The 23,976-nt window shown below is 34.2% G+C and overlaps 1 long non-coding RNA gene across 1 annotated transcript; it reads right to left on the bottom strand.

Annotated features, from left to right (window-relative positions):
* Positions 1-515: 515 nt before the first annotated feature.
* Positions 516-22,049, bottom strand: LOC135271619 (uncharacterized). The gene is made up of 3 exons (XR_010339734.1): positions 21,999-22,049; positions 1,496-1,552; positions 516-1,247 (listed from the first exon to the last, which is right to left on the bottom strand). It is a non-coding gene; the product is annotated as an uncharacterized LOC135271619 (long non-coding RNA).
* Between the last annotated feature and the right edge of the window lie 1,927 nt (positions 22,050-23,976).

The following is a 23,976-nucleotide window of genomic DNA, read 5'->3' as shown; positions in this document are numbered from 1 at the left end:
TCATCTCATACAATTTATACAGTATGCATTAATTATGTTCTCATAGATTCATTATCCCAATCATGCCTTCAAATCTTTTCAGAAGTGTCACTCTATACCTAGAATGCTGTTATTTATTAATATGCTCACTAAGAAAACTCTAGACTAGTGCTTTTCAAACTTTAATTGAAAACAAATCACCTGGGGTCTTTTAAAATGCAGATTCTGATCAGTAAGTTTTGGCTTAAACCTGACTTGATGAGTTTCTAATAAACTTTCAGGTGATGCTGATGCTGCTAATCTATGGGTTGCACAATGATAAGTAATAATACAGATTACTCTCTATGATGTCTTTTGCTGCAAAGAATAGTGGAGGGTGTCATTAAAAAAAGGTAAAAATATACATACACACCTGAATGTTGGTGTCTACTTGGCTGCGTCATTGCCAATGGTGGTGGAATGTCAACCACCCGTTTGGCAACTGGGTGGTTAATATTCACCCAGTCACCAAATAAAAATGACAACAACAACAACAATAATAATAGAAACACTTTAATACTAATTGGATGCCATTAGAACAAGTATTGGGTGCTTTTATCAATACTTTGTGTTATATCAGGAAGTCATAAAATATGTACATAAAAACTTGTACATTTTATCTTACTTAAAAAACATAAATGTTAATTTTTTCACCTATCTTTGATCTCTGGCCAAGGTACTTTATTTTTGTATAAGTCAGCTGATTAGATTTCCTTGTCATCTTTCTTACTTAAAAGGGACCCATAATTCATCAGCTCAGATTTCCAGTTTTCATTTATTTCAAGTGGAGCAATAACTTAAGTACACTTGCAAAGAACTACGATTAGAAGATTTACAGTAACTTTCAATTTTTTACAATTAGCGTTTCTATACCTAATTCAAGCATAATTATTTTAGGGAAGTCAACTTTATTGGGAGGATCCAAAGCACCCAACATAATTACCATAAAACAAAAAAATTCTCCTTCTTTTTGTTTTACTTATTATTATTGCTACATATAATGATTAATTAAATTATAGCTTCAGGGACAAATATAGCAAAATGTTTAACTCATTACTAAACATTGGTAGCAGAACTATGTGTGTAAACTACAGAAGTGACTAGCTGTAAGTGTAATTGAGCCATTAGTATCCATCAGTTTGTTTCACAGAAGGCAGAGAATATAACCTATCAAGAAATTAGTGGATGTTTAAGAAAGCTTCTCATCTTCAAGAAAATCCAAAGCATATCTGCAACATTTAAAAAATCAAAAAGAATAAATTCATAATCTTCAGGAATGTTTCTCATAATCTCTTCTGATACTTCTCAATTGTGTTGTACATTTGGCTCATTTTTCCTTCCATATTGAGTCATATTTTCTTTTCCATCTCCCTTTTATCACTCTCAGGTTTTATTTCGAGGTGTGTGTGTGTGTTTCTGTGTGTGTACGTGTGTGTGTGTGTGTATCTGTATCAATTTAGCCACTTTATATTCTTACCTTTTTCTCCATTTTCTCAAGCCTCACCTCTAATTCTTCTTCAGAATCATGAAGTATCTGGCGGAAAATGGAAAAGAAAAGGGCAGTCTAAAATTATTTTCTTGGTAATGAAACTTCAGTGTATCTTACAGATAGTTGCCAAACTTATTATTGCCTTATCCATCAATGAGCTAGGGTAGTAGTCTTTAAGGCTCTTGGATCCCAATAGATTAAATTAAAGTAGCACTGCTGTTTGATAGTAGAGAATGCCTTATATGATAAGGATCATTCAAATAATATAAAATTGCAAATTCATGAAATAAAACACAAATAAATACATATGAATCCATTACCTGGAAACAAAAACCAGTCTAGAAGTTTTTGTTCTTAACATAATTAACTTAGTGCCACCAACTAACGATGAGATCATGAAATATGAGCAAAATATAACTACATTTTTCACTCTTTTCTCTTAAAAAATATGTGATTTTTCATTATTCACAATTCTCATCAGAGAAAGTAAACAACAGCAAAAGTAATTTAAAAAATGAAAACACGAGAGCCGGGCACGGTGACTCACGCCTGTAATCCCAGCACTTTGGGAGGCAGAGGAGGGTGGATCACGAGGTCAAGAGATCGAGACCATCCTGGTCAACATGGTGAAACCCTGTCTTTACTAAAAATACAAAAAATTAGCTGGGCATGGTGGCGCGTGCCTGTAATCCCAGCTACTCGGGAGGCTGAGGCAGGAGAATTGCCTGAACCCAGGAGGCGGAGGTTGTGGTGAGCCGAGATCGCGCCATTGCACTCCAGCCTGGGTAACAAGAGCGAAACTGCGTTTCAAAAAAAAAAAAAAAAAAAAATGAAAACACGCTACAGTCAAAATTTCAATAGAACTATGCTAGAAAAAAATTACCAAAGAAAGACTTTAAATGTTTAGGAAAAAATACATATATAATTAGCTTAATTACTACTTATGCAAAAAATTTGGTTATAGCCTTTATGCTTTTATGTCTACCTAATAATTTTATAATTTCATGAGAAAAGGATTGGATTGAAATTCTGAAAATTTCAATTCTCATATCGGTTCAAATGTTTATTGATCTTATAGCATCAAGTAAATAATCTTTTTGAAATTTATTTTACTCAGCTATTTTCTGTAATTCTAATGTGCCTTTTGAAATTTTTATTTTCAGAATAAAATCTATTGTAAAATATTTAAAAGCTAAAATAGACAAAGTAGACAATCAACAATTTTTTTAAGGAATGATTTATATATTATTATACATAAGCAGAATTTTCGGTTCAAATTAGAAGATGGAAAACAAATGATTTCAATCATCTATTTTCCTGATAACTGGCAAAATATTTTTATGAAATTAGATTTTTTATTCAATATCTCTTTGTTAATGATTAGAAGAAGTGAAGAGGAAGCCTCTCCAGGTCCAGGAATTAAACATTTACAGTATTTATCAGGACACAGTTGTCTTTCTAAGGCTTTTGATGTACAACCATACACACAGAGAGACACACACACCTGCAAACCCAGACAAAGCTACCAATTGATGTGCCTATGAATGGATGATATTCTACTTTATTCACTATTGGTTTGGTCTCTTTAAATAAGTCATCCAATGTTTACAGGGCACCGTATTAGCAAAACTGATTCAATGTGATATTCAGGTTAATTATTTTATTCTTCTGGGGTTTTTGACCTGATTTCTACTTCAGAAGTCATAAACAGTGCAAATTTGGATTAGTGAAACTGTTCTTGCCTGTAAATGATTTTCTGGTAGAAATAGCTCAATCAACAGTAAATCAAAAGCAAAACTACTTTCAGAGATTATCATTCTCTAATATAGACACAACATTAAAGAAAAGAAAAGAAACCCACCAAAACTTCTTAACAGATTTAATATATTTTATTGTGGAAATTTTTACCGTTTTCAATGTAAATTGTGCTTATTAAGATATAGATATTTAACTGAAATCTAAATGTAGAAGAATTTGTGATCATAGTTATGGCCACCTTACCTTAAGAACAAAAATAAATATTGCCTAACAGTTGAATAAGATGAATCCAAAAAATCCTTAAAAAATGTAAGCAACTAGCCTGGCTCGGTGACTCACGCCTGTAATCCCAGCATTTTGGGAGGCCAAGGTGGGTGGATCACCTGAGGTCAAGAGTTCAAGATCAGCCTGGCCAACATGGTGAAACTGCATCTCTATTAAAAACTCAAAAATTAGCTGGGCCTGGTGGTGGGCACCTGTAATCCCAACTACTCAGGAGGCGGAGGCAGGAGAATCGATTGAACCCGGGAGTTGGAGGTTGCAGTGAGCTGAGATTGTGCTATTGCACTCCAGGCCTAGGTGACAAGAGTGAAACCTGGTCTTAAACAAAAACAAAAACAAAAAAGTAAGCAACTAATGCTAACAAACAGCTTAGGTAGCCCACACTGCCTATGGCCATGCTACAAAACTGTAGGCATAAAGCAAAACTGACATCTGATGTTCTCATGTTCTTTTCAAAGATTGGGTTATCTTGGTGTATCCCTCAGGAGACTGTACATTAGACTGAAGTCACCCAGTATCAGTAATTTTAGAAGTACTTTCTCCCAACCCCTAAAACAAAGATATTCCTATTAGCTAGAACCTGTGAATATGATTTCTTACATGGCAAAATATAATTAGGTTTAGAGACCTTGAGGTGAGAAAATTAACCTGATAGCTAGTAAGACCAAATCTAATCACATGATTCCTTAAAAGCAGAGAACTGGTCCCAGCTATGTGCAGAGAGATGGCAGCATAAGAAGGATTGGACTTGGAGTACATCCAGTTGCTGCTTCTAATATGTATGGTGCTGTGTGCAAGGAAGTGAATTGTGCCAATAACCCAAATGAGGGAGGAAATGGATCCCCAACTCTTACCCCTAGTCTTCAGAAAGGAATGCAACCACGCCAAAACTTTGACTTTAGCTGGAGTGAGATCTGTACTGAAATTCCGACCTACAGAAAATAATACATTTGAGTTAGTTATTTTAAGCCCCTGGGTTTGCAGTCATATATTAGGACAGCAAAAGAAACCTGATACAATTCCAAATCACATGTCTGGTTCAGTTGGCATGTCTCTTTAGTCTACTTCATTTGGCAGCTTTTCAGTCTTCCCTTGACTTTCATGACCTTAACACTTTTGAAGATTGCAGACAGATTAGAATGTCCTTCAATATGGGTTTCAGTGTCCATACCATTAGAGTTAGGCTATAAGCATTTGGCAGAATACCACAGAAAGAGTACTATGAGTCTTCTCATTGTATTTTGTCAGAGAATGATTTTGATTCTGTCTATTACTGATGGTATTTACTCTGACCACTTAAGTAAGTTATCTGCCAGGATTTTCCAACTGTAAAGTTACTATTTTTCCTTTGGTAACTTTTAAAAGTTTTAGAGGGAGCACGTTGAACTATGTAGTTATCACATTTGTCATTTGAGTGTTTATTACTTTATTAAAGTATGGGCTCTTGTTTTCCTCTTTAATTCAAGGGTTACAATCATTGTTATTATTTAGATGTCTCTATGTCTCTCCAGTGGATATATTCTCATCACTGTTTTTGGATTCTCCCTTGGGATACCTGGCTATGAGGATATTCTGTTCACACCGTTGGGTTCCATGACTCCACACCAGGTTACCCTAGATCGTGTCTTCCTATAGACATCACTTTCACTGCTTCTTGGGCTCTGATGTTTCTCAGCAGCCACCCCCTATCCCAGCCCCACATAGATAGCCTCTTCACTCTACTGGGCTGTGACTCTTAATTTTCGCAATTTTTAAACCTAAGTTATAATTTCAATTGTTCTTTATGGAACCCAATAACTTAGTGTTGAAAATACATTAGTTACTAACTGGTACATGGTTTCAGGATACCATGGGATCAATTGCAAAATACTGTGAATAAAAACTAGATTAATTTGTCAGTGATTAAGGGGAATTGTTCTTAGTTTTGCTTATATATTCTACAGAGTTACAGTAAAAAATTTCAAATGCTTTAATGTGATACAAACATTAAATTCTAGAAAATTTCATAATTGCATTCAGTAAACTTTATTAAGAAAGTATAGTATGAATGTTTATTCACCTCTTAATTTACTTAAAATGCTAGCATACAACACAAAAGAGTCATCAGAGTCAGCAAGTTAAAATGAAAAGTATTTTATTGATTAGTCAGAAACCCTGCATTCAAATATATGCCCTCTAATTTACCATGAGCAAATTAATTACTCTTTTTTTCTCATTTGTAAATAGTAGAATAATCTTTGTCTTGTTCACAGTGGAAAGCACATGAGCTTTCAGGTCAGATAAGTTTGGGTTTGGGTCTCTGTTTTCACATCAATAGCTATGTGGACTTTTGACAAATTATTTAATTTACCTCATCTTCTATTTCATCATCAGTAACATGACGATAGTAATTGCTAACTTAGCAATCAATCTGAAGTAGGAATGAAATGGGGCAATGTGCGTAAATACGTAAACCAGAAGCTGTTAGGTGCCTATGGTGTGTGACAGTAGTATCAACAATTAGACAAAAAAAGAGAGATATCAAAAATATTTTGTAAATTTCAAGGTGTTACAAACATGCGATTTATTTTATTAAAAAATATTTTTTCCTAACACTTTGAATTTTGCCTTTTAGGCATTATGCAAGTGTAATAATTTATTTTCTAGCATTTCTAAGGCTATATTCCCTACCGAAATTTAATGGAAGAAAAGAACCATGTTTGTGCTCAATGTCCTAATATTTGCCTATAATATTTTATTGTGGTTATTTGTGTTCATCTGTGTCTTCTTTCACTTGAGAGTAAACTCTCCAAAGGCAGTGTCTGTTATGAGGTTGAACTTATAAGTAAGTGTCAAATGGATGTAAAATAAAGAAGTGAAAAAAAAATGTGTGAAGTTCACATATTGGCAATATTGGTTCGCATTCAGAACCATCTTTCTAGTTCAGATATACCTAATATAGAACATTTTAATAAAACCATAGAACATCTGTGTTTTAAAAAATATGTTTGAATATGAGAAAATGCATGGTATCTTATGAGAACTTCAAACTAACTTTGGATATGTAAGATATTAGTTTTCCATTAAATAAATCTGAATTCATTTCCATTACCAGAAATAAAAACAAATAACTAAAATTATTGTTGCTTTGTACATTATTTTAAGTTAAAAAAATTTTTAGGGATAATATCTCAATTGTACCACCATGTTGACTAGGCTGGGATCAAACTCATGGGCTCACACAATCCTCCCATCTCAGCCTCCTGAGTAGCTGAGACTACAGGCATGTACCACTGTGCCTGGCTTACACTTTAAGACCCAAAGTAAATGTCTGGAGACAGAATGAGGAATTGTGTCCAATTCAAAACTATAAGAAAGGAGTAGCTTAAAAAACAAGTTGGTTATTTCCACTAATCATTACATTTCTCAATTATTATTAAAACTTTAAATCAATAATTTTATTACTAGTATTATTGTTAGAAATGTTTATATTTTCTCTTGCTTTTAAATATTTCCCTATAAAGCTGTAAAAACATTCAGATTTTACTTTATTTATTTTATTGGGAAAAAGTAGCACATGTCAAATTTTTGACCAGGGCATTTAGCATTGCCCAGAAGACTAAATAACTTGTTATCCAATATGGTTGAAGAGAGTGAGTGTTGGGTATCTGAGTGAATGTTGTAAATTCCAGGAATGGAGCCAGAATGAGAACTTAGTATCACTAGAGTGTGAGAGAGACAAACCATTATGTCATACATCATACCCAAAGTACAACATTAGAACGATCTTCCAAACATTTCTAAGAATCATTTAGCCAGCACAGCACTTTTATGTGGACTAACCTAAATACCAGTAATTTCTGAATAGCATCTTGAAGTTAATACTGAGTACCTGGAATCTAGTTTTTAAACCCAGTCTATATTTTAACATAATTTTTATTTATATTTTAATGTTACCTTATGACAAGGTATCGGTATTATTTTTACTTTGATCAGAAAAATATTTTGACATTATATTATAAACTGCTTCTTTCTCATCCATGCTATTATACAAAATTATTTTTAAAAATTCATTTACACTATTCTTTCTTCTCTGATATTCCAAACTAGCGGTAAACATTGTCAAACGCATTTTAATGTAACACAATCATTTACGAAGTAAATCTTGTTTTTCAGAGAGATGCATTTATATCTAGAAGTAATTCACTTGACATGAGATAAACAGAATTCAGTTTTGCATTTTTAAGCAAGGGTCACTGACACTTAGGTACTTCTATCAAGTGCTCAAGGAAGTCCATTTTAGTAATGAGACAAATTCCGACTACTATACATAGACATTTCATTTGTAGTCTACAAGGACTTTTGAGTCTACCTAAAAATAATAACAGTTAACACAATTTGGAATTTAATTAAAAGACTGAAGAGAAGCAATAAGAGCAAGAGGGAAGACGGCAAAAAAATCCCTTCATGCTTAAGAGTAAAGAATTGCGTGTAGCATTTTAGGGACAGTAGTTTGAAGAGTCAGGATGGTCCAGGACAAATCCAAGGCCATCACACCCCTCTACCTCTGCATCTTTCCACTAAGACTGGAAAGTGAAGTTTCTTACAATCCATGCTCCCTGCTGCTGGTGGTTTTCAGTAAGTACCTAAAAATGATCAAGCTTCCCAAAAGCCTAGTACAAGAAATTTCACTTAGCTTTATTGTGATTTGGATTATTATTGTGCAGAATGTATCATTGAAAGCATACAAATACTTGTAAGCTGTTGTTAGGCAATTGACATTTAAAATGAGTATCTTTAAATTAACTTTCAAGACTACAGGTGTTAATAGTGGGGAGAGAAAATGGGGTTTAGATTTTCAGTGATCTTATTTTCACCTGCAGTTTTAAGTTTCCCCTGAAAAATCTTCCAAATTCTTTAAAAGGCAAACCTATTAATATTGCCTTCCTGGTTAATATATTCTTCTACGACCTTAATTAAACAAGATAAAACCCAAATTCCTCAGCATATAGTCGCATGATTCTGCCCACTTTCCTATTTCTGTTTAGCTGCTTCTCACAAACCCTTTGGAAGTTGATCTCAGCAAGCTGCTGACTGCTTTCTGTGTGCATTTTATGTGAGGTTCTCTCTGCCTCAACTAACCCATTTTTTACTCAGTGAGAGCATACCCATAGGAAAAAACCTCAACTCATAGCCCTGCACCTTTGTGAATGCTTACTAACTCAGGCAGAGTATAGCGCTTTCTTCTTTGTGGCTCCCATGTCTTTAATGACATTGCTGTAATTATGCTTATGTGTTCACCTCTTCCATTAGTCTGTAGATGCTTCAAAAAGAGAGCCCATGTTCTATACCTCCATGATCCTCTTGTGCCTAGACAGCATAGGTGTTTTGTAAAGCATTGTTGAAAAATGAACTAGTGAAATATATGGAAGAGAAATATTACTAAGATATCAAATAGGTTCAGAACATAGACGAAAGAGACAGTTCTAAGAATAACAATTCATTTACTTGACAATTTTCTCAGGGAAAACTAATCTAACTTTCCTTGCAAAACTACCTTCCTCATCCCATGTAAAAAGAGTAGAATAAATATGATGCCATTACATTCAGTGCACCCTAGTGGTTACAGAGAATTGACAGCACTTAAACATAGGGTTTCACTCTCATAATAGTTTTTCACACCTCATCTCTACAGCTCAGCCCACTCCTTAACAATTGAAAAACATTCCGGTGATTTTGTTTACTTGAATATTTATAAGATCTGCCATTTGTAATTTCTTGAGGTTTTTTTTTTCTTGCTTATATAAAACGACATCTATAATGCTTTTAATCAGCTTCTGTATCCAGCACTCAAATGCTGTTGACATTAAGGTAAACAACATAATTTAGACAAACACTATGGAAATCTTTAAGTTCATGTATGCACAATATGTTATCTTCTGCAAATTTTTATGGAAATATTCTGTTTTTTTATTTTAACACAGTAGACAGGTACTTGAACAAAAATGACCTTTTCATATCCTAAGTTCCTCAAATCCACTACTGTGATTCAGTTTTGCATATTGCACCTGCTGAGTTCCTAATGCAAACTATCACAGTGTGTGGTCCCTGTTACTATAAACATGAATTCTCTCATTGTGATTTCATATCTTCAGCACTGATTATAATGATTCTTTGTCAGCTCAAAGCTGTCAACATTGCTCTCAAAGGACTACAATCTTAGCTGAAAAAAAAAAAAAAAGCTAGTCACACGGAATTAAAGGTGGACTAGTGTTCTCAAAAAAAGAAAAGGAAGACAAATGTTTCTCTACTTTCTCACTGACAAAAAAATAATAAGCTGTATAGTTTTGGTTTTGTCATATCACCTTATTAACGAAACTCAATAATTTTTAATGAAACCCTTGGTATCATTTTTATTTTTTCTTATTTTACTACAGCAATATTCTAAATATAAGCCACTGATAGTTATTTTTCTGCTTAATCCTCCTTAACACATTTCCCTTTTCATAAAAAGTGATAAACTACACAAACACTCAACTGCCTGATTACACAAATACCTCTGCTAATTTGCCAAGGTTAGCAGAAATGGTGCGTACAGTATATTGTTGGCTATGCATGGATGAAGGGTGCAGAAACAGCACAAGGCTATATATTTCACACTCCATAAACAAAATGGTGAAACACACACTAGAAAGGTGCAATACTTACCTAATCTAAATTCAGGCAACATCAGTAGCTTTGATCTCTATTAAGTTAAATCACTGTCTCTTCAAGGAATGACCAAATCATTAACCCAACAAACCAGTTGATGAAAATACTCACATATATGAATACTGAGTAAGCAACATTTCTGATACAGTGAGAAATAACTCCACATAGTTGAACATAACAATAATGGCTGGAATAGCTTTAAAATTTTATCCTTTTTTTTTATTTATGTGTCCATTCATACAAAAAATATATTAAACATCTCTGAACTGAGTAAAGTCCTAGGCATTAAAATAACAAAGATAAATAGCAATTTTTGATGCAATGAATCTTGTAGTTTAGTGAGAAGAGCTAGCTCTATAGACAAATTAGTAAGACAGAACATTGTTAGAACTCGTATTAGTAAGATAATCTCAGTCATAACAACCCCCAAATTGCAGTGGTTTTTAAAAACGAATGTTGTCCTCATCATTGGACTATTATTCTCCTCTATATTATCTTCATTATGGAGTTCAAGATAAAAGAAATATTCTCTGAGAATTATTTCTGACTCTTAATTTTATTTTTATCTGGAAGGGACACATGCCAATTTCACTTACATTTCACTGGTCAGATCAAATAACATGGCCAAGACTGACATTAATGTAGCAGGAAAGTATAACTTTCCCTCCACAAGGGACAAGAAAAAATTGGAAATAACTAATCTGCTCTCATAGTACTATAAAATACAAGTGGACTAAGCACTTTTGGAAGACACTGGGCAAATCAGTGTTAATTCTGGAAGAATCTGAGGTGAAAAGGACATCATGGAGGAGGTGACGATTAAAGGCAATAGATACACCCTGTCAATATTACCTTCTTACATTATTAATGAGTGGGGGAGTAATTCTCTACAGAAATTTAGTGATCTAGAAGTATAAAAGAGAATGGTATGTTTGGATAGGAGAGAAAGTTCAGGACCCAAAATACAATATTTTGCAGAGTAAGAGAAGTAGTGACTTCAGTGAAAAAATAAAGTGTCTTCAAGACTAGATTATGGGAACTGGACTATATTTTGTTAGCTCTGGAGAGTCAAAGGAAACATTTAAACAAAAAGGGACACAGACTTTAACCAAGTCCCTGAGACCTCATAGGGAAATGGGAAATACTGAGCAGCTAGATTATTCTCAAGAAGATGGGGCCTTAAATAGAGAGAAAGAGTAGGAATGGGAAAGGATGACTTGCTGCTTCCTGGGAAGTTTTAATTTCAGATATATTAGTTGATAATTGGGACCTTAGCTAGTCTATCTTCGATAATGTAATAAAATACAAGGATATAAAGACATTTATTGAGTGACTGAAACTGACTTTAAACATTATGCTAGTAAACATTATTATTTAATGTTTTAATAAATTAAATGTTATGGTAAAAATATGTGAAATTTGACATTTTAACCATTTTTAAGTGTTTAGTTCAGTGGCATTAGGTATAGTCACATAGTTGTGCTACCAACACCACCATCCATCCACAGAATATTTTTCGTCTTTCAGAAATGAAACTATGTACCCATTACACAGCTTCTCATTCCATCCTTCCCCAGTCCCTGGCAATCATTATTCTACTTTCTGTCTCTATGAATTTGACTAAACTAAATACCTCATATGAGTGTTTTAATTGTATTAAAAGAAGGAAAAACTATAAACAATTCTATGAGATGTATCAATTTGAAATTATATCATTGATTATCATAAACCAATTTACAAAATTATTATGAAATGTGCTATTTGGGAAGACCAATGACTGCAAAACTCACTCATTCACTGCAAGGAGTCATGTAACTAAACATAAAGTTATACACAGCAGTATGTCTCTCAAAAACATCATATAGTTGAATCTTGATTTTTAAATCCAATTTGATAATCATTGCCTTTTTAGTTAACTTATATTGTGGAATTTGCATCTATCATTTTCACATTTGCTTTCAATTTGTCTTATGTCTTTCTTGTTCTCCTGTGATTACTTTATTGCCTTATATTGAGTTAAAAAATATTTTTATTTCTCTGTTAATTTTTTTTTTTGAGACGAAGTCTTGCTCTGTCATCCAGGCTGGTGTGCAGTGGCATCATCTTGGCTCACTGCAACCTCCACCTCCCAGGTTCAAATGATTCTCCTGCCTTAGCCTCCCAAGTAGATGGGACTACAGGCATGAGCCACCACATCCTGCTAATTTTTGTATTTTTAGTAGAGATGGGTTTCACCATGTTGGCCAGGATTGTCTCAATCTCTTGACCTTGTGATCTGCCCTCCTTGGCCTCCCAAAGTGCTGGGATTACAGGCGTGAGCCACTGCACCCAGACTATTTTTTAAACTGTATGGTATTGTCCTATTTTCTTAGTGGTTGCTCTACAGATTGCAATAGAATTTTAATTTAATTCTGGTAAAATACCTAAACTTGGCCCCAAGTGGCTCGATTTATTTCCTCCTCCTTTGTGCTGTGATTGAAATCCCAAGTATTAATAGTTTAGAATAAATATAGTTAGAAGCCACTAAAGTGTTTTGAGCAAGGGAGAGCTAAGTTCAGATCTGCACACCCATGTTCATAGGGGATCATATTCATGAAAATCTCCTTACACACACACACACACACACACACACACACACTCTTCCTGTTACCTAATGGGTGAAATTCATGCTGCTGAAAGAGCAAGAATTTCTGAATGAAAAAGTATGGTTCCATTCCAGCTCTTATATTGTTAAGACATACAACATTGTAGAGCAAGCCCTTCTTGTAACAAGGAGCTGTGTTCCATAGATTTTTATGGCTCAGTCTGTGATAACATCTATCAGCTTATGCTGCATCTTAGGCTAAAATACAATCATCACAGAGGTTAGTGCCCACATCCCCAGGTACCCAAGCAGCAAGTGCTAACTGCTCTGTTCTGTCAGCCAGATCTTGGCTCTTGCCCCTGAACCCTCTTCTTTTGCCAGCTTTTGTATACTGAATTAATTTGTTACCCTGAATATAGTGGTTTTTAGCCTTACTAGTAAATCATCTTTAAGATAAATTTTCTTTTTCAGTAGAAACATCATTTCTTATATGTAAATATTAGTAATTACATTTCAAGGAAATAACAATTTGTTGAACGGCAATCCATTATCAATGAGTCACTACCAAAAAATGTTAATTTCATTCTAAGTGGTAGACATATAATTCCAAAATAATATTTTGGGTTTTTTTTTTTTTTTTTTTTTTTTGAGACTAAATTTTACTCTTTTGCCCAGTCTGGAGTGAAGTGGCTCGGTCTCACTGCAACATCCACCTCCCAGGTTCAAGCGATTCTCCTGCCTCAGCCTCCCAAGTAGCTGGGATTACAGGTGCCTGCCACGACACCCGACTATTTTTTGTATTTTTAGTACAGACGGGGTTTTGCCATGTTGGCCAGGCTGGTCTGGAACTCCTGACCTCAGTTGATCCACCTGCCTCGGCCTCCCAAAGTGGTAGGATTACAGGTGTGAGCCACCATGCCCTGCCTTTTTATTTAAAAAAAAAGAAAATTTTCAACAAAATCAGATTGTATATGACAAGTTCTTCATTGTTCTTTTCATAAACTAACTTGCAGGAACTGAGTCAAGAATCTCCTCATATGAAGAAAAATTGCATGTCAGACCTAAGGACAACCAGGACATTGAGGTAAAGGATGAATAACAGTCAGATAGATCAAGTGATGAGCTGTTTTTAGATGCACCACAACAGACCTAAAATCCAGATAAAAAGTAGTATTGATATACAGGATTTATGGGAAATAACAAACAGAAGTCATGAGGAAAACAAACTCAGGATCCAGACTGTTTTCCTTAAATGTGTTATTTCTGTGGACTATCTAAATATGTATAGACAGATTTTCCTTTAGGGAGTATTTGGGATTCTGAACTGTTGCATAATTTAGTACATTTAATGTGACTTATAAAATGGAGTAAAGTTAGACAGTTATTGTGCCATGCCCACATCATATTTAGAAATTGCAGAGTCCTATTTTTAATAGGACAACATCAGAGATTGTGTCTACTAAAGACAGAAAGCCCCTCCCTCTACAATTCTTTTCCTCAGAGAATTATGAATCACATGACCCATTGGGATGTCTGGAAAGGCTACGTTACTATATTTTAGTTCTTATTGTGTGTACTAAATAGATTTTAGAGAATAAGATTAAAAAGAAAGAAAGAAAGGAGTTGCAGAGTGTTCACTCTAACTCCATGAAATTAGGTGGTGTGTGGAATTGAAATAAAAGAAAGAGGAGCGTATGAACTGGAATGTAGATTACTCTAATTCCTTCAATAGCAAGAATGCACGAAATGATGCCAAGACTGACCTTTTTTCTTTTACCCATGTCCTGCAAGTGAGAAATGCACTAAAGATCTTTGAATCCTACTAATCCTGATTAGTAAGACATCAGAACAAAGCAGGAGAAGACATAAGAACACTTGATCATATTAGAGGAGACGGACTGCCCAGTATTTCTGTGAATTCTTCCTAAATCAGAGGGCTTCATATCTTCTTTCCTGTGCATGGTATAATTGTCTAGATGTGCCAAAATGAGGCTCATCATTTTCCCAGCACAATATATAAACACATAGGGTAGTTAGAGTTTTTAATGTGAAAAATAAATTAACATTATATCACATAATTTATGGGAAATGTGCAATATATTTTGTTGACTGCATGTAGAACTTGGAAATATGATTTATATGAATTTGCCATTTCAGCATGATGAATTGATTGTCACATTGAGGATTATGGAATTAGCTGGAAGAACAGATGATTAACCACCACAGCATTTTGGCTAGTGAAGTTTTACCTTCTTATTTTTGAACATTAATAAATCATACTTCAGCATATGGGATTGTTTTGGCAATAGAGTCACTTATCAATTTAATCATTTCAAACCAGAGTAATATGTAAGTTGCAAATGCTGCAGACATGAAAACCAGTTCCTAAGAACAACTGAGTATTATTCTTATAGTCACATTAATTACAGCTGAAACAAACCTTGAAGAGATAAGAAAACTTAGCACAACTTATCTACTATTTACTAGAAAAAAAAAAAGAAATCGATATGGCCATTAATTGCACAAATAGCAATAAATACTTTGGCTGCTCTCCAGGAAGTGTACCAACTGAGAGAATTTTTCGTACTGCTGGTTTCATTACACAGATCATAGTCACAGTAAAGCGGGCAGTGGACTGCTGTTCAATAAACTAAATTTAATGTTACTCAATTATGATCATCGTGCACAGATATAATACTAATAGGAATGTCAACCGCTATTACATTTTCAGATTTATGTAAAATAATTCAAATGCTATTTGCTATCCCTCAGATACAAGGTTCATCCAGTTGTTTATGCAGTTGGTCGATATTGATCGTGCACAGCAAGTAGCATAGTAGAGGCCCAATGGCAAGTATATATAATATCCCCTGTGCCAGCAGCTAGGGTGCTATGCCAAGTACCAGGGGCAGCATGCCAAGTCATCAAGCAGATAGCGTACCTCTGCAAAGCTGCCTTGTTTTTTTAACAATATTTCTTTGAATTGCTCACATGTGCCATGAATAATTCTTGCCAACATTACCCAGCATGAAACAGAAATGAAGGCAGGAAAATGTCTTTCTTAGAGAATTCTTTGCAAAGCTAAATGAATCCAGGGAAGATATCACTCTGGCATCATTATATGTTGTTATGGGTGGCTGGGGCTGTGTCATTTAGCAAAAAATGTTACAAAAAACTGTTCAGTGGGGTGAACAGCTCATACATATGATTTTGTATACCACCTGCAAAAAATATGCCAAACCATATAATCAACCACCTGGCCAAGTTAGTAGGGTAGCTAAACACTACTTTGCTGTTGTGCTCACATTTTCAGGAAGTTTGAGAACATAAACAGACACAGGCACAATGAACATGTGTACACGATAAGGTTTGTTAAAGCTTTTCTGTTCAATAAAGCATATAGTGCCTGCTGTTCGAAGTACTGTTGAACAGATTTGCTTTATTTCTAATGAAGGTGTTTGGGCATTTTCCTGGCACAAATGGAGTGAAATTATGTACTTAAAACAACGTTTTAAAACAACAACGCAACAAACCACCACTTCTATTGCATCTATTGCACTGCAACAGATTGGAAAAAATGAAAATAGATATAAACTGAAAGTGAATAATGAATTAGTGTTGTTACTATGGATGAATCATTCATTTAGGAGAATCTTATTTAGTTTTAAACAACCTGTGTGTCTAGCAACTTCCACTGAATTCCTTGCTGCCTAAAACATGTGTTTATTATAATAGTCTCCATACCATTGCTCATGGGGAAAATACTTTACAGGTGGCCTCTTTACTTATTTGGCTATAAGTGAATATGAGAGTAATTTGATTGTAAACTAATCTTTATATCACCAGATTTCCAGTGTCAGCAATGTCAATCTCATTATCTCACCTTTTCACTAGCTCAGCACTGGCTTGCTTTCTGTGGCAATGCACCTTTTAAAATTCTAGCCCCTCATTGTTTGGCAGATTACTAGAGGAAGAACTAATAACTAGATGAGGGTATTCAATGTGAAACAAAGGGAGTTGCTGTTCACAGACCAAGGTCTCTGGCTCTCATTATCTCTGTGGCTCTGAGTTTAAGCTCATTAGACTGGCCCTTTTGTCTCTTTTTAATATAGAAAGACTGATTTAGGACTGGTTGACTCCATCCCAACTCCTTAAGAAAAACGTTAGGATTTTGAACACATAGAGGAGTTCTGCTGTAGTATTAGTTTTCTACTCAGAAACCTTTTTTATTTTGGTTATTTGGTTATTTCCTACCCTAATTTTTTTTCTGTCTTCATTTGAAAAGAAGTTTTCCTCATGGGAGCTTTCAAAAGTGCGTTTGCTTTGTGAGAACATATAAAGATATTTTGCCAGTCATTTCAAATGTTCATTTTTACTTCTATTTTCTCTAGAAACAGAATTTTTAAAGCCTATTAATAAATATGCTGTATATATTAAATGCAAAAACTAGAATAGAGACATGATCTTCTTTTAATTCAAAATGATCTCTAGACCAGAACCTAAGAATAAAACAAATTTCTTATAAACATATAATTAAATATATTACATAATGTTCTTAGAATTAAAAAAATCAACTTTGACATTTTTTTTAATGCTCACTATGAGATAAAGAATTTCTCCTCATTATATAACCTCCTACCTTTCCTCATGTCTAAATTTTTTTGGTTTTGTTATGTATATTTTCATTTTACAATTTTTAACTTTTGCTCTACGCTTTGAAATAGTAAGAATATTATCCTTTTTAAATTTTTGGTTGACATTGAATATATGATGACGTTGAATATCAGTCACTCCAGATATTGCAGTTAGACTAACGTGAGGAGAGAAAATAATCCCTGTGTCCCTAAACCTTTGCCAAAGTACATTTTTCTAAACATCCAGGACAATCACTTTTCAAAAATATATTTTCACCTATTTTTCTTCATCCTGAAACCATTCTGCCATGAATTTTTCTAACTTATATCATTTTTCTCATATTTCTACTTCCATTTTTCCTTTTCCTTTACCAAGAGAATCTTTCAGAATATTTATTTTTTGTTGTTGTTTTCTTTTTTGAGATGCAGTCTCGCTCAGTAGCCAGGCTGGAGTGCAGTGGTGAGATCTCAGGTCACTGCAACCTCCACCTCCCAGGTTCAAGTGATTCTCCTGCCTCAGCCTCCCAAGTAGCTGAGACTACAGGCACGTGCCACCACACCTGGCTAATTTTTGTATTTTTAGTAAAGATGGGGTTTCACCATGTTGGGCAGGATGGTCTCGATCTCTTGACCTCATGATCCACCTGCCTCACCCTCCCAAAGTGCTGGATTACAGGCACGAGCCACTGTAACTGGCCAGAATATTTAGTTTTATATAAGATAATGGTAATGAGCAATTTCATTACATTATGCCTGCAAATGTCTTTATTTTGCTTTACACTGCAATATATTAACTTAGAATTTTAAGTTCAAAATTGTTTGCTTGCATAGTTTTCAAAACTTTCAAGACATTGCTACACAGGTTTGCAGAATCTTGTGTTATCAGCACTGTCTTAGGTCAGTTTGATTTTTAACCCTTGTGGGTAGGATATTTTGCATATAAATTATTTCTTTTATCTTGTTTCAGTAATTTGTGAACAGTAAAATCTTTGAAGACTATGTTCAGGAATATTTTCCAGGGATTTTGTGTTTTCTGTCTTGTTTGTAGTGCCTCATTCTTGACTCTGAAGCTCTCATAGGCAATTGTTAAACAACTGGGAGTAAATCTCATTAACTCTTTTCTTATGTCTGCTTTTTTTTCTTTGGTTATTTATACTAGGATATGTTTTCAGCTTATTGTTCACATCAGTAGCTAGCCCTTGAAACTCATCTCTGCTGTTGTTCTAGCTATCTATTGATAATATTGTTAATTTCCAGAAACCCTTCATTACTCTTATTTTCTTTCCTTAATCCTTCATTCTTCCATCTCCTCCTCACTTCTTCCCTCCCTTTCTCCTGTCCTCTCTTCTTCTACCATTTCCTTCCTCTCCTCTTTCTATTCTTCCTTTTTTCTTTCCTTACAAATACATAGTAGACTATTTTGGTTTTCTTGAAGTAATTATCTATTAAATTTTCTTGATGATGTCAACAGAAGTTTTTACAATATGGATGCAAATATTAATGTCAAACGTTATTTTGGTACTTTATTCTGTTACTGGAAAATGTTTAATTATGTTTGGAAAATCTTGGGGATTTGAATCTACTTTCTCAATTTGTTTTATTATATGTAAATAAATCAAGTATTTCTGATAAAAATTTAGCATCTGAAATTGAGATAGGCTTTAAATGTAAAATCATGGTGGACTTGGAAGAACAGTAAAAGAAAAATATATCATTAATAGTTTTATATTGATTTTATTTTGAAATGATAATATTTTAAATATATTGAAAACAGAAACATACTACTAAAATTATATTCACCTGCTTCTTTGTGCTTTTTATGTGGCTACTGGAAAATTAAAATTACATGTATGTTTCTTATTATATTTTTACCAGACAGCACTATATATACCACATGGCTGGTATATATACATTAGTATCAATAAATCCAATCAATTTGAAACCATGTTTTCTCTATTTTGGTTTAGTGTTCTCTGAAATTACTTTTACCCACAATTTTTGATTTATTTTCCATATCTGTATTAATATTACAATCTTGTGTTTTTTATGGTGTGTAAATGTTCTGGTCCTTTGGGACTCAGCATACTGAAGCTGACCTTAGTCTTGGGTGGCCCCGTTAGCACTGACAGGCAGTGGAGGTGGACATGAGGTAATGCCCCTTCAGAGTCTAGAAGGAAGGCATGATTTTGCGAGCAAGTTAGGCTTCCTGGGAGTGGGAGCTTGAGAGTCATTTAAATCAAATAAATCATCTTAAATATCATCATTCTCAGTATCAGTCTCCAAGACTTTCCCAATGAATACCCTAATTAGTATATAAGATGCTAGAAGATTTTGTGAATTTAATGTATGCTACAATTTCTCAACCCACAGCATCTGGCTCTAAATTTTTCTAGGGTGGTCATGGAAATGTTTTTCTTTCTACCATGGCTTTTTTTTTTTTTTTTAGGACTTAAAGCCTATCGTGTTATTGCCACTTTAAACTCGCCAGTGCATAAAACAACCATTCATCCATATGGTCTTATACTTCTCATTTCCACAGTGTGATGGTATGGCAGCATCCATTCGGCCTGCCAAAGAGGGACTGTGAATGATAATTTAAGCAAATCATTTGCAATCTGCATGTAGAGGTTACTGGTACTCTATTTGAAAATAATTCAATCACTGCCATGGAGACCAACCAGGAATCAATTTCAGATTCCTGTCACCAGAGTGCTGCTGTAAGTTACTTACTATATTATGTGAGTTTCGATGACAGAATCTACTCTAGATAGTTTAACAAGAAAGAAATTTAAGAGAAGAAATTAAGTTTGAAAGTGTTGGGTGATATAGTATAATCCCCAGGAATGACTGCCAGAGCAATGCCTCAGAACTGCCTACCCATGGGAGCGATAAACTCAACCACTTCTGAAAATGTAGGAATCAAGGAGCTATCATCACAATTTCAGTTTTCTAGATTACATTGTCACTGTTGTGATCTTAGTTACAACATAAATATCTGCCTAGTGTTTTGTGAACCATCTGCAGTATTTGTTCATACTAGTTTCCAAGAACAGGAAACTTAGAACCAGAGAAGTGAATTTGTGAGCAGATGCTATAGAAATTCAGGAAAAAAGATACTAATATAAAGAACATCATTATAGATAAAAAGAGACATTAAATTATTGCAAAATCATTTATACAGAAAGATATTCTAATTCTAAACTTTTGTGCACTTAGCAACATATGATTAAAATATGTAGCACAAAAAAGATATAAACACATAGAGAAATAGACAAATGTACCATCAGAATGCATGATTTAATAAATCTGTCACAGTAATTGATAAATCAAGCAGACAAAAAAATCTATAAGAGTATAGACAATTTGTATAACAGAATTAACAAGCTTGATTTACATATATAAATACATATATTCTGAAAAGTAAAAACTATAATATAAATAGTAATAAATATACATTTTTCTGAAAAGTGAGAAATAATATGAATAATTTTTTGTTCAAGCACATATGGATATTAAGCTTTAAGCATGCTTGCCTTTTACTACAGAGGGAGACATTACATCTATCTTCCAAGGCGGTTTACTATGCAAAAATCCTTTAAAAGATAATCCTGGACAAAGGGTAGTCACTGCCTTGCTTGCATGACATAAAGATCCATGGAGAATTATCTCCCAATAACGGAGTGACTGAAAGTTTTGAGATTACTCACTAAATATCTTAAAGATATATCATCAAATGTGTCTTACGTTACCTTTGCAATCTTAAAACACTTGCCACATGTAGTTTTTTGTTGTGGTAAGTAGTACACAGGTATACTAACTGCTCTTTCACCTTTGAGGGTTTAGTAGATAGTATCATTGGTTTAGCATTCTCCTTTTACCTTTGCTCTTGCTATGGTTTATAGTGGGAGTAGTATAATTCCCTGCCTTATTGACATTGGACTTGAACATATAACTTTCTTTGGCCAATGGAAGATGAGTTAGCGTTACAGGTGCTCCTGTGACTTTGCCTGGTTTACACTCTAGGTGCCTTGCTCTGTGCTGTGAAAAATAAAAATAGCCTAGACAGTGGTTTCCTCTTCAGCTTAGACCTTGACCTTGTTTTAGTCCATGAAGTGTGGTCATAACAGACTACCTAAAACTGGATAATATATTTTAAAAGTTTACTTGGCTTATAATTCTGGTGGCTGGAAAGTTCAAGACCAGACAACTGCACCTGGTGAGGTTCTCTGGTTGTTCCAGTTCATGGCAGAAAGCAGAAAAGGATCTCTTTGCCTCTGCAAAGAGATCACATGGACAGAAGAGAAGGTGGGGAAGTGTCAAGCACTTTCTAATAACCAGCTCCACCAGAAAAGAATAGTATGAAAGTTCCCTCACCCCAGGGAGGACATATTGATGAGTGATCTGCCCACATGACCCAAACAGCTCTCACCAAGCCCCGACCTCCCAACATTAACACATTGGAGATCAATTTTCCACATGAGGTTCAGAGAGCACAAACATCCAAACCACAGCAGTCCTGAAATGAAACGTAAGTAGAACTGACCTGAGCCCATTCTGCAGGCTGAAACACAGGTGCTGTAGCCACTCCACAGATCTATGTACAAAAATAAATGCTTGTGTTGTAAGACACTGAGATTTTGGAAACTACTATGCAGAATTGACTAATTTGGAGGGAATGTTTTGTTATTTCCCAGACCACTGGACACCCAGAACATTTACTTAAGTTCAGATGTCTAGGTTTTCATGGGAATTAACCTAGATGTCTAGGTTTTCATGGAACCATTGTTCCAAATAAAGAATCTTTCAGAAACTTTTGTCTAAAACTGGGTGTGGTTTTTAGTGCTCAAATCTAATTACTTCATTGGGTATGTTGTGTGACAATTTTCTTCACCTCAACCCTCACACACATATTACATGAAAATTGAAGACTCTGTATCTGAGGTGTGGCTCACTAAACAGAGCAATTAAATTCCAACCTCAAGACCTCCTACTTAATTGGGGAATTCACTAACAGTATCCATTAAAGTGAGGCTTTCTTACTGCTAATCCAGTTCCTGTGTAATTGCTTCAAGCTCTATAGTGGAAATCTTCTAATCCTCCAATTTATAGTAGAAATTATTTGTTTCAAAGTAATTTCGTATGGGTCTTTCTTTTTAAAAAATGTTAATCATAGCAACATTATACAGTAATAATTATTACTTTTATTTTATATATAGATGATTAATGTAATTAATACTATTTTATTAATAAATATTTTCATTTTACATATAAAGAATAATGAAAAACTACATTATACCAGTGTGAGTATGGGAAATATTCTTTGGCAAATGAGAGAATAATTTAAAAAACATGCTATCAATAGATAAAACTCTAACTTGCAAATGAAGATTAAAGAAATGTCTGAATGAAACTGATTTGGGTATTTGTGGTTATACAGGACTTCAATTTTATGAAATACTATAAAACATCTTTTGTAAATAGGCTGAAGTCTATGTATCTGCATATTTACATCTATATCTTTATGAAATGCTCTAGAATTTTCAAAAATATTTAACATATATCCATTATCTATGTCCTAAAGAGTTAAGATAAAGTAAGAAAAAGCAACTTGTAAATAACTAATGTCAGTAAAGACCCACCTGCTATTACTTAATCATACCCATATTCTGCAGCAAAACAGCCATGTCAGGGTCATTACTGAGAAGAATGTCAAGTTGGCCGATTTAATGTTACTTAGGGCTTACTTTATCTATATAACTGTCTCAGATAAGAATTGTAAGCTAATAATAATTACATTAGTGTCAGAAGTGTAAGGGACACCTATGGTTTATTTAGTAGAGAAAGATTGTTTTAATGTTTAAATTGAATTTTACTGTCTACTTTAAGATAGTTAAAATGGCATATGTAAAATATTCAGCCACCCATTAATGGTTGATAGTTGAAAAATACAACATGGCTTGAAATAGTTTGTCTGCTGCTACCTCAGTCCAAGTGGCTTGTCAAAAGGCATGTGGTAACTTAACCTAGTTATTCACAGATAAATAAACTTACTATATTTTATGAAATACAATTTTAAAACACCTTATTACTATTACTATTATTTGAAATGGAGTCACACTCTGTTCACACAGGCTGGAGAGCAGTGGCAAGATCTTGGCTTACTGCAACCTCCGCCTCCTGGGTTCAAGTAATTCTGCCTCAGCCTCCCAAGTAGCTGGGACTACAGGTGTGCACCACCAAGCCAGTCTAATTTTTATATTTTAGTAGTGATGGGGCTTTACCATGTTGGCCAGGCTGGTCTGGAATTCCTGGCCTCAAGTAATCTGCCAGCCTCAGCCTCCCAAAGTGCTGGGATTATAGGCATGAGCCACTGAGCCCAGCCAACTTTTAAAAAATATCTTATTATTAAAAGTTAACAACCATCTGTACTTCACTAGCACCCTGTAGATTTAAACATTTTATTCCTTTTGGTATAATGTTGCATTTTCCAAATTCATATATCTAATAGGAAAAATAATATT

Source organism: Aotus nancymaae, unplaced genomic scaffold (genome assembly GCF_030222135.1).
Source record: "Aotus nancymaae isolate 86718 unplaced genomic scaffold, 86718_ANA_hifiasm-v0.15.2.pri h1tg000088l, whole genome shotgun sequence".
In the NCBI taxonomy this organism is placed as follows: domain Eukaryota; kingdom Metazoa; phylum Chordata; class Mammalia; order Primates; family Aotidae; genus Aotus; species Aotus nancymaae.
This window is presented reverse-complemented; position numbering and strand designations above follow the sequence as displayed.